This window comes from Tupaia chinensis, unplaced genomic scaffold, assembly GCF_000334495.1.
Source record: "Tupaia chinensis unplaced genomic scaffold, TupChi_1.0 Scaffold000510_1, whole genome shotgun sequence".
In the NCBI taxonomy this organism is placed as follows: domain Eukaryota; kingdom Metazoa; phylum Chordata; class Mammalia; order Scandentia; family Tupaiidae; genus Tupaia; species Tupaia belangeri.
Window position 1 is genome coordinate 1 of NW_006160023.1, and position 10,401 is coordinate 10,401.

The following is a 10,401-nucleotide window of genomic DNA, read 5'->3' on the forward strand; positions in this document are numbered from 1 at the left end:
TGTGTGTATGTGTGTGTATGTGTGTGGGGGTGTGTGCTGTGTTTTAGACAGGCTGTTGCTGTATTCCAATCCATCTGCCACAACCTCCTGAGTAGCTGAGGCTACAACCATCCCAACTTTTTGGGGTGGGCTGGGAATTGAAAATGGGCCTCCTGTGTAGCTTCAGTCTACTGAGTAGCAGTGCCCAGTGTTCTGGACCAGGAATTTGCTTTAATCAAAGCCATTTTTATTTCCCTCCCCAGTGTATTTTAGGGATATCGTTTACTCAGAATTTAATGGGAATAATGCCCCTTGAAGTTGTTCGAGAAGGCAATGGCCCTGAAGAGGAGAGAAGAAATAAAGTTAAATACAGAACACAACTGAGTTTTGTTCTATCCTGGCAGTTGTAGAGTGTTACTTTGGGCAAGTTACTTAATCTCTGTGAGCTCATGTATCTGACCTGTGAAATGGACATTACTCCTATTCACTAAATTCTGGAGATTAGGTAAAATAATGTATGGGAAGTTCCTATACCATGCCTGGTATGCAGTGGTATCTAATTCTCACCCATTCGTCCCACACAATAAATACTTCAATTCCTATTTCATATTACCTTTGCATATGGCTTATGCTACATGTTTTCAGAATAAATGAATGAATAAACAACTCACTCTCTCACTTCCTTTATTTGAAACACATGTTCTTTGCCCTTTTTTCCAGACCAGTGCACTGGTCAGGAATTAGAGTGTATAATGGGAGTCTGAACACACCCAAGAGATTCTGACCTATACATTCCCATTATTATACTTTCATTAGTGACACAATTGCAGAATTTTCGAAAGCGCCATATTCCCTAGAAGGCTGATCCACAGTCAGCTGAGCCGCAAGTCGGAAGCTTCTGTTAAACGCCCTGGGGCAATAGGCACCTGATGAGAAGCACCCATGAAGGACATATTCTTTCCACCAACTACGTCTTCCTTTCCTTGAAGACACTGTGCAGATTTACTCTCTATGGTGAAATGAATACTTCCTAGCTTATTGCCTCTAATAGAGAATATGAACTTTAAAAGTGACTATACTTCAATTTTTGATTGGCCCTGTGATACCCCACATTTTATGACAGTACTGTATATCACAGTCTGTATATATTTCTATTGGTCTTTCGTCTTATTTTCCTATTTTATTCATATTTTACATGGCCTTGGTTTCTAACTTATTTCCACTATTTTGAATTAAATATAGATATAGATAATATGACATATATTGGGTCATTAGAGAAGTATTTTTCTGTTTTTCTGTGCAAAAATGTGTCATGACTTTTCCAATAATCGATATAAAATAAATGCTCAATACATGATCCCCACAATTACTATGATTACTAAAGATATCTAAACTGGCTCAGCATTACTAACAGTTCCCTTTTTATTCATGGCTTTAGGGAATTCCTCCAGGCTATATCTTGACCAAACATCCTCCCTCTATTCTTACTGGCTGCAGATTCCTTCCTTTGGCACATCCTTTTGTGGCTTCTGCTTCTCTGTCCAGCACCCTTGGCTTCACTTTTTTGCTGTCAACTTGACCTTAGATATTCTGCCATTTCCCTGGACACTGGCCTTGGGCTCTTCCTTAGTTTCATACTCTGTCACCCATAAGCCATCCTCCTCCAACCTTGTAACTAGCTTAGAGCCAGAACTAGAAGAACCTATTTGTTTAGATAGAATGTGAGCTATCAGATGCTTCAGATCTTTTGTAGTGATAAAGGTTGTATGAGAACTACAGTGGTGAGCCCTGAGTTAATTTCCTTGATAAGGAATGGATGCATGGACCAGTGAACAAATTCACTGGGGAGAAAAACTGGGGAAGATTATTGCTAGAAACAAAACTTGAGTGGGCTGTGCCAGTTAAAATGGAAAAGTTGTACTATAGATAGGGAAGAATGAATTCACATATTCTTAGTAGGTGGACTAAAACAGATATTGTTATTTACTGGTCAGAAAGGAGTTTTCATTTTGGTCTGGCATACTAGGAACTCTCAGAGTTCTTTGTTATTTGTCATATTTGTCTGGTGGATTACTCAAAAATGATAGTCTCTCTCTTTTTTTTTATAACTTATTCTTTTGGAATAATTATAGGAAGGAAGTTATAAAAATAGTACTTAGAGGCCACATGGAACTCATAACACAGTTTTCCCCAAATACTTTACATAGTTATAGTACAATATCAAAACCAGGAAATTGACAGTGGTATAATGTATGTGGCTACTGCTATGACATTTTATCACGTATAACCATCATCACAATGAAGACTCAGAACTATTTAACCACTACGCTATTCATTGTGCTATCCTCATATAGGCACACCTGCTTCATACTTTACTACCATCCCTAACCACTAGAAAACACTAATCTTTTTTCCATATCTTTAATTTTACCACTTTGAGAATATTATGTAAATGGAATCATATTTTCTTAGTTTGATTTCTGTTACTATAACAGAATACTATAGACTGAGTGATCTATAACATGAAGGAATGAAGTTTATTTAGCTTACATTTTTAGAGGCTAGGAAGTCCAGGGTACAGGAGCCGCACCTGGGGAGGACCTTCTTGCTGTGTTGTAACATGGTGGAGGAGTCATGGAGAGCGGCAAGGAACTCACAAGTCTGTGTTTTCCTTCTTTTCTTTTGATACTACTAATACCATCAGGAAGGCCTCACCTATATGGTGTCATCTATCCCTAATTATCTTTCCCAAACCTCAGCTCCAAATATCATCAACATATGAATTTGGAGATTGAGTTCCCAACACATGAACTTTAAGAGACATATTCAAACCATAGGTCAGATGATGTTTGAACTTTCGAGATTTTTTTTTCTCACTTTTTTTTTATTACCTTTGAGATCCATCCAAATTATTTTGTCTATACATAATTCATTTTTGGGGGAGCAGCAGATGACATAGTGGTTGTGTTGCTGGACTTCTTTACAAGGCCACCTGTGATTCGAGTCTGGGACCTATGGCTTGAAATTCACATTAGGCACCTGTGCATGTGTGCCCAAGATCCTGGGAGGAGGATGGAGAAGGGGTTGTGACATGGCCACCCTTTGGGGGATGGTTTCTCACTTTCCTTCTCACTGTCTCTGTCTTTCATCTCTCCCAACCCCAAGTGCATGCGCATCCCCAGGCAAAAACCTCTTTATAAAAAAAGTTATGAGTTTGTGAGTGGGCAGCGCTGCAGCTGGGAGCGGGGATATGGAGAAGCGGGATTGGGTGCTGAGCAGCCAGGACAGTGAGGAGCAGGGCCTGACCAGCAGATCCTGGATGCCTTGGCCCTTAGTTTCGGCACCAGGTTGAAATTGTTTGTCATCTGTTTTGCAAGCGGCATCTTCTTTTCCATCCTTGGAACTGGATTGCTGTGGCTTCCCGGTGGCGTAAAGCTTTTTGCAGTGTCTTATACCTTTGGAAATCTTGCCGCATTGGCCAGTACATGCTTCTTAATGGGACCCATGAAGCAACTGAAGAAAATGTTTGAAACAATGACATTGCTTGCCACAACTATTATGGTTCTATGCTTCGTGTGTACCCTGTGTGCTGCTGTTTGGTGGGATAAGAAAAGTCTCGCCTTATTAGTCTGCATATTGCAGTTCTTGTTGATGACCTGGTATAGTTTGTCGTATATCCTGTACGCAAGAGAAATGTATTAATTTGTGGAGGGAAAAAAATACTATTCTAATCTTAAATGTGATAGATTTAGAAAAAATACCATGGCAAGGCATAGGTTTGCTTCTTTGTGAAATTTGAAGACATACTATGTATTTTAAAAAGTAGTGTGGGACATCTGGCTTCTGAGCAGGAACCCTAGTATCCTAAGCGACAAAAGAGAGAATTAAAGATGTGTGAGGCTGGGACCAGCAGTTGGTGTAATGGCTAGGTCACTGGACTCCCATGTAGTCGACCACAGTTTGAGTCCCAGACCCGGTGGCTTAAACTCACGCCGACTGAGTGTGCATGCGTGCCCAAGATCCCGAGAGGAAAATGGAGGAGAAGGGATTGTGATGTGGCCATTCCCCTGGAGGGGATTTCTTGCTTTCCGTCTCTCTGTTTCTCTCTGTCTTTCTGGCGAGCGCATGCACCCTATAGCAAAAACCTCTCCAAGGGGAGGAGGGAAGAAGTAAAAAAAATAATAATAAAACTTAAAAATGGGTGAAAGGCAAGAAGATTTTTGTTCAAAAGTGCACCCAGTGCCACACCGTGGGAAAGGGAGGCAAGCACAAGACTGGCCCAAATCTCCATGGTCTGTTTGGGCAGAAGACAGGTCAGGCCCCTGGATTCTCTTATACAGGTGCCAACAAGAAAGCAACAAAGGCATTACCTGGACAGAGGATACACTGATGGAGTATTTGGAGAATCCCAAGAAGTACATCTCTGGAACAAAAATAATCTTCACTGACATTAAAAAGGAGTCAGAAAAAGCAGAGCTGACAGCCTATATTTAAATGCTACTAATGAATAATAGGTGGCCATTGCCTTATTTATGACAAAACAGAAACATCTCACCTTTTTATAAGCATACCATATTTTAATTGATCTCCTACAACACAACTCAGATCATGAATGGCTGACAGGATATTTTTGTTGGACAATCCTGATTTAAGTAAGACTGGTTTGTGGTTAAATGAATATTGTTGGGTTTTTAAATTTTTGATAGTAGTTTCAGTTAAGTAAGTGCTATAGATATATCTATAGATATAATCTGTCATTCATCAGTAATTCTCATCTTCCTACAAAGATGGTGAATGCCATCTCAAAACCTACTGGAGATTGATTTTTTTATTTAGGCTTATATGAAATTGGTTATATGAGTATATAAATGCTGGATAAATCCCTTCACTTCTCAAAACCAAGCAGACTTACCTGTGTTTTAATTTGTGTTCATTAACCCATTAAAGTCAAGGGGTAAAGATAAGGTAGTGATGTCTACTTTATATATTTGGTCATAACTCCGCCAATCTAATTAGAATTCCCTGTATTCAAAACACTGCCTTTTTCTTATTGAAAGACATTTTAGTGTGGTTTGTGTTAACTATCAAATAAAGAATATGTAACATTTTTTTAAAAAAATATTTTTAAACTTTTAAAAAATGTCTTTTTGTTAAGAATTATTTTATTTAACTTTATTTATTTATTTAAATTTGACCAGAGAGGGACAGAGTGAAAGAAAGAGAGAGAAGGAAAGTGAGAAAACAAGCCACCAGGTCTGGAACTGAAACTACAGTTGGCCATGTGGGAGTCTAGCATCCTCAACCACCCTGCCACCTGCCGGTCCCATAAAATTTCTTGGTTTTTTGTTGTTGTTGTTGTTGTTGTTGTTTGTTTGTTTAATTTTGCCAGAGAGCGAATGTGTCCCCCAGAAAGAGACAGAGAAATAGAGAGGGAAATGGGAAAACACCCCTCCCTCCCAATAAGGATGGTCACGCTGCAATCCCCTCTCCTCTGTCTCTCCCTCCTTTCAGGATTTAGGGCACACACGCACAAACTTCTGGCCTGTTTTTCAAGTCACTGGATCTAGGACTCGAATTTTGCAGTCAGCTGTGTCGGTCCACACTACTGGCTGGCCCAGATATTTTAGATGAGTCTAAAAATAATCAGTTCTTTGGTCTCCCATGGCCCTCCCTTTACCTATCCATGCATTTGTAATAATGCCTTATGGAGACATAAGCTTCTTAGAGAAACTGAATTAAAAGCTCCTATTTACTGTTTCAACATCTGACTTTTCATTATCAACAGCTTAATTTTATTGAGAGCTGCTCCTGTTTTGTTCCAGTACCTGAGGCTACAGTGGAGGTCTATGCTAATTTGCACAGCTGTAGAATGCAGTTTTAACCTTTTTGTTCAAAATCCCACAAGTCTGAAGGGTTTGTATTGTCATGCTATTTTAGTTCTCTACAAATATCACATCAGGACAAGACAAATTGTTGCAGTGCCAGGAATTAACTCTGTTCTGACTAAGAAGAATTAATATTTAATCACTGGATTGTATACTGAGAAAAAGATCAAGAATGTAGGTTTAATTTGTGTTTCAAAAGACCTTGCATTCCCAGCTTTACATGCAAATATGTGAAAATATAAGTCTTTGAAGTGTAGAAGAGATCCTCTTATTTTGCATTTTGTATAATTTTTCATAACACTAAAACCAAGTTGTCAATCAAAATTAACGGTTCAAATCCTGGTCTCAGTGGCTTGCAAACACATGGTGGGCATGTGCACACATGTGCCTAAAATCCTGATGGGAAGGAGGAAAAGGACTGTGTTATGACCATGCTCCTTTGGGGGGTGCTTTCTTTTTCTCTTCCTCTCAGGTGAGCATATGTACCCTCTGGCATTAAGGGAAATAAAAGAACAAAATCAAAATATCCTATATCATTAAGAGTTGTTCACAAGACAATACTTGAAATATACAATTTAGATTGCAAGATATAAATATAATGAGTGACTTCATACCAAAAAAAGTTCTTCTAACCCATCACGATTAAAAGATTTTTATTTATTTGTCTACTTAATAGTTGGAGGGAGCTATAAGTCTTGCTTTGTTTATAAAGAATTATCTTTATCTGAAGTTATAAGTAATTTAATTTATTCATTCATCCATTTCAATTTGACCAGAGAGAGAGAGATAGAGAGCGAGTGAGAGAGAGAAAGTGAGAAAGCAAGCCACCAGGTCTGAGACTCAAAACACAGTCAGCTATGTGGGAGTGTCCAGCGTCCATGGTACCTGCTGAGCCCAAGGGAGCTGTATGTTAAGACTCCCAGAATTATTATTAGAACAGTGGGATCAAAATATGATAATACTGTATTCTTGAAAACTCTTAAAATCTGATTTCTCCTCTGAAATGTTATTTATGATAGTGTGTTAATGAAACCTTAGCTGGCATCTTGCCTTTTGTATCTGCTGGCCTTATTTGAAAAAGTGAGAATTTCTGTTAAGATAATGTTAGGTGTTGCCTAATAATTTATGTAAAGCAACAGGAAATCTTATACATTGTCTATGCAATATAAACTAGCACAATAACTGTGTGAAACAATTTGGAGAAAACAATCACTTTGGCAAATACAGTCTCTTATTTATTTATTTTTTTGGAGAGGTTTTTGCCATAGGGTGCATGCGCTCACCAGACAGACAGAGACAGAGAGACAGAAAGCAAGAAATCACCCCCCAGGGGGGATGGCCACGCCACAATCCCTTCTCCATTCTCCTCTCAGGATCTTGAGCCTTCTGCCCAAGCAAGATCACAGGAACACACATAAACAAACCCACTGTGTCCACATTGACCCTGGTTCTTCCGTATGGCATCAGTATGGTACAGTGATACCTTATCACCTTACCACCTATGCCTCTGTGACTGGGCCTGGATTTTAAGTTATTTTGTCTGAGTTTTCTACACCCCTAGGGACTATGAGAGATGGAAGGGATAAGTTCACGATTAACACCTGGAAGAAAAAGAAATGTAGCAAAGGGCCCATCTCCAACAGAGGCACTTGGTGCTGGAGTTCAGTTTACAAACTGGAACATATGCATTCTGTTTTTTTTTTAATAATTATTTAACTAGTTCCTTTTGTTATTATTGCTATTTTTTAATTTGACCAAAGAGAGCCAGAGAGAGAGAGAGAATGGAAAACTGAGAAAGCAAACTTCCAGGTCCAGGACTCATACCACAGTCGGCCATGTGGGAGTCCGGTGCCCCATCCACCACACCACCCACCAGCCTCTGGAACCATTCTGTTTTTTTTTTAATAATTATTTAACTAGTTCCTTTTGTTATTATTGCTATTTTTTAATTTGACCAAAGAGAGCCAGAGAGAGAGAGAGAATGGAAAACTGAGAAAGCAAACTTCCAGGTCCAGGACTCATACCACAGTCGGCCATGTGGGAGTCCGGTGCCCCATCCACCACACCACCCACCAGCCTCTGGAACATACGGACCATAATTCAAGACATACATAATATAAGGCAACTAAACAACATATTTTAGAGTACATATGTAGTTGATAAACCTATGTAGAGAATCAAGGGAAGTTATCACAAAATTTATAATGGCTAATGTTCTAGAAGAAAGGGGGTAAGATCAGGAGAAGGTATACGAGACTTCTGAAGTATTTTATTTTCTGCCCTGCACACATAATTGCTGATTATGCCTTTCAGAGTACACATGTATTTTTATATTATACTTATGCTATTTTTCACAATAATCACACAGTTTAAAAACATAAAAGATGGCAATGTTTCTTCTACCAAAGAAAAAGCACTTGGGTTTTAATTTTTTTTAATTTATTTATTTACCTAGAGAGAGAGAGAGACACTCCTAACAGGGTCTTACCACACTACAATTTGTCCCCACTCTTGAGCCTTCTGCCCAAGCAAGATCACAGGTACACACATAAACAAACCCACTGTGTCCACATTGACCCTGGTTCTTCCGTATGGCATCAGTATGGTACAGTGATACCTTATCACCTTACCACCTATGCCTCTGTGACTGGGCCTGGATTTTAAGTTATTTTGTCTGAGTTTTCTACACCCCTAGGGACTATGAGAGATGGAAGGGATAAGTTCACGATTAACACCTGGAAGAAAAAGAAATGTAGTGAAGGGCCCATCTCCAACAGAAGCACTTGGTGCTGGAGTTCAGTTTACAAACTGCCAGTGAGGGGGTGGGGTATAATTTGACCACAAACATGTTAGGTTTGACCCACAAATATTAGATTTTTTTTAGATTAGCTAGCAGCAACTTAAAAGTAAATTTCATTTGAAAGTCTTGAATTTCAGTTCCTCTTGGAAAATCAAATCTGGTAACATTGGACTCATATTAAAATGAACTCTTCAGTTCAGCACTAGCCCCATCACTCCCTATTGGTTCATACCCAAGTTACTCTTTACATGAACACACTGATCACTGAAGACAGGTGCAGCACCTGGTGTATAGGTTCCATGAGTGGCTCTTTTGCTTCTAGTGCTTCAGATATAAGGCCAGGCATGGAGGCCTTGGGAATGCCTACGGAGATAGGATGCTAAGTGGCATGATCTCTGCCATAGCAGTGGAGGCCCCTGCTCCACTCTGGCATGATCTGGCATGAAGGGACTGGCTGAGTAGATCCCTCCTCAGGTCTCACAGAAGCCTAGACATGTAGAAGGTCGACAGGATTCATGACCAATGGTTAACTCTTCTCCATTTTTCCTGGATGATGAAAGCTCAGGACCCTGGTATAATATAAGGAAGACTGAGTGGCAAAGAAAGGAAGCCACAAAAATGTATCGATATTGTACATCTCATTAATCTGGAAAAGGTGGGCTCAGAAACATTTTATCTGTTGAAAAAAGAAAAATTATCTCTTTTGCGCATTGATTATGGTAGAAACATTCATGCTTCTTAATTGGTGTTTTATTATTTATTTTAATGGGATTTTAAATTTATTTTTATTGTAATTGGCAGAGAGCACTTGTACTTACCAGACAAAGAAAGTTTAAAAAGAGAGAAATAAGAAAGCAACCCCCAAGGAAGGCATTGTCAGACTGCAATCCCTTTCCTCCCTTTCTTCACCCTGTCAGGATTTTAGGTATGCACACACACACACTCCCAGCACATTTCTCAAGTTTCTGGGGCTAGGATTCAAACTGCAGCCAGCCATGTGGGATCTAGCTTTCTATGCACAGCATTTAATCCCTATACTATAGGGCCAGCCCTTGGTAAGTGGTTTAAAAATAAGGATAACATAAATGTTTTCAGTCTCCTTTTCTCTTCTCATTCAGAAAAATGAATGTTGTGTTCATTAATTCATCTTCTTGCTCTTCTTCTTTCTAAGTTTATTGCTGCTAGAACCATCTCTGTACTTGCAGATGCCAGAGCAGAATCAGAAATGGGCCCAATGAACAGAAGGAGAGCAGAGAAGATTTAGGAAAAGGGTCAAGCTGAGAGTCATAATAAAAAATTGGGAAAGGAGAAAGAGAGAGAGTCAAAAGGTGAGAAAGAGAGTGGGAGGTGGCATGACAAGTAAATCAGTCTGGGGCCAGGTGATGAGCAAAGGAGTTGTGGAGGACAGAAAGATGAGTGTGAAGGTCATTCCAGTCATAAAGTAAGTAAGATTTAAAATTTATTTAATATTTGTGACAGACACAAATTAAAGATTAGAATTACTATTCAGTAGGGCCTGGTGGCAAGAGATTGAATTACATTTCTTTGAACCCAATGCTGATACTTATAGAAATAGGGCAATGAGGATTTTTGAGTCACAAGGGTTATCTCACAGGATAGAATTCAACAGATCCAGACTCTCTAAAATGAAGGGCCAGAGGCTTTCAGTGAAGAGGGAGGGACTGGTCCAGCTTCATAACTGTGCAGATGAAGGATCACATCTCAGGGGAGCAGGAA

At 39.4% G+C, this 10,401-nt stretch overlaps 1 pseudogene; it reads left to right on the forward strand.

Moving 5' to 3' along the window:
- Positions 1–3,229: 3,229 nt before the first annotated feature.
- Positions 3,230–3,681, forward strand: LOC102495079 (vesicle transport protein SFT2A pseudogene; annotated as a pseudogene).
- Positions 3,682–10,401: the final 6,720 nt, after the last annotated feature.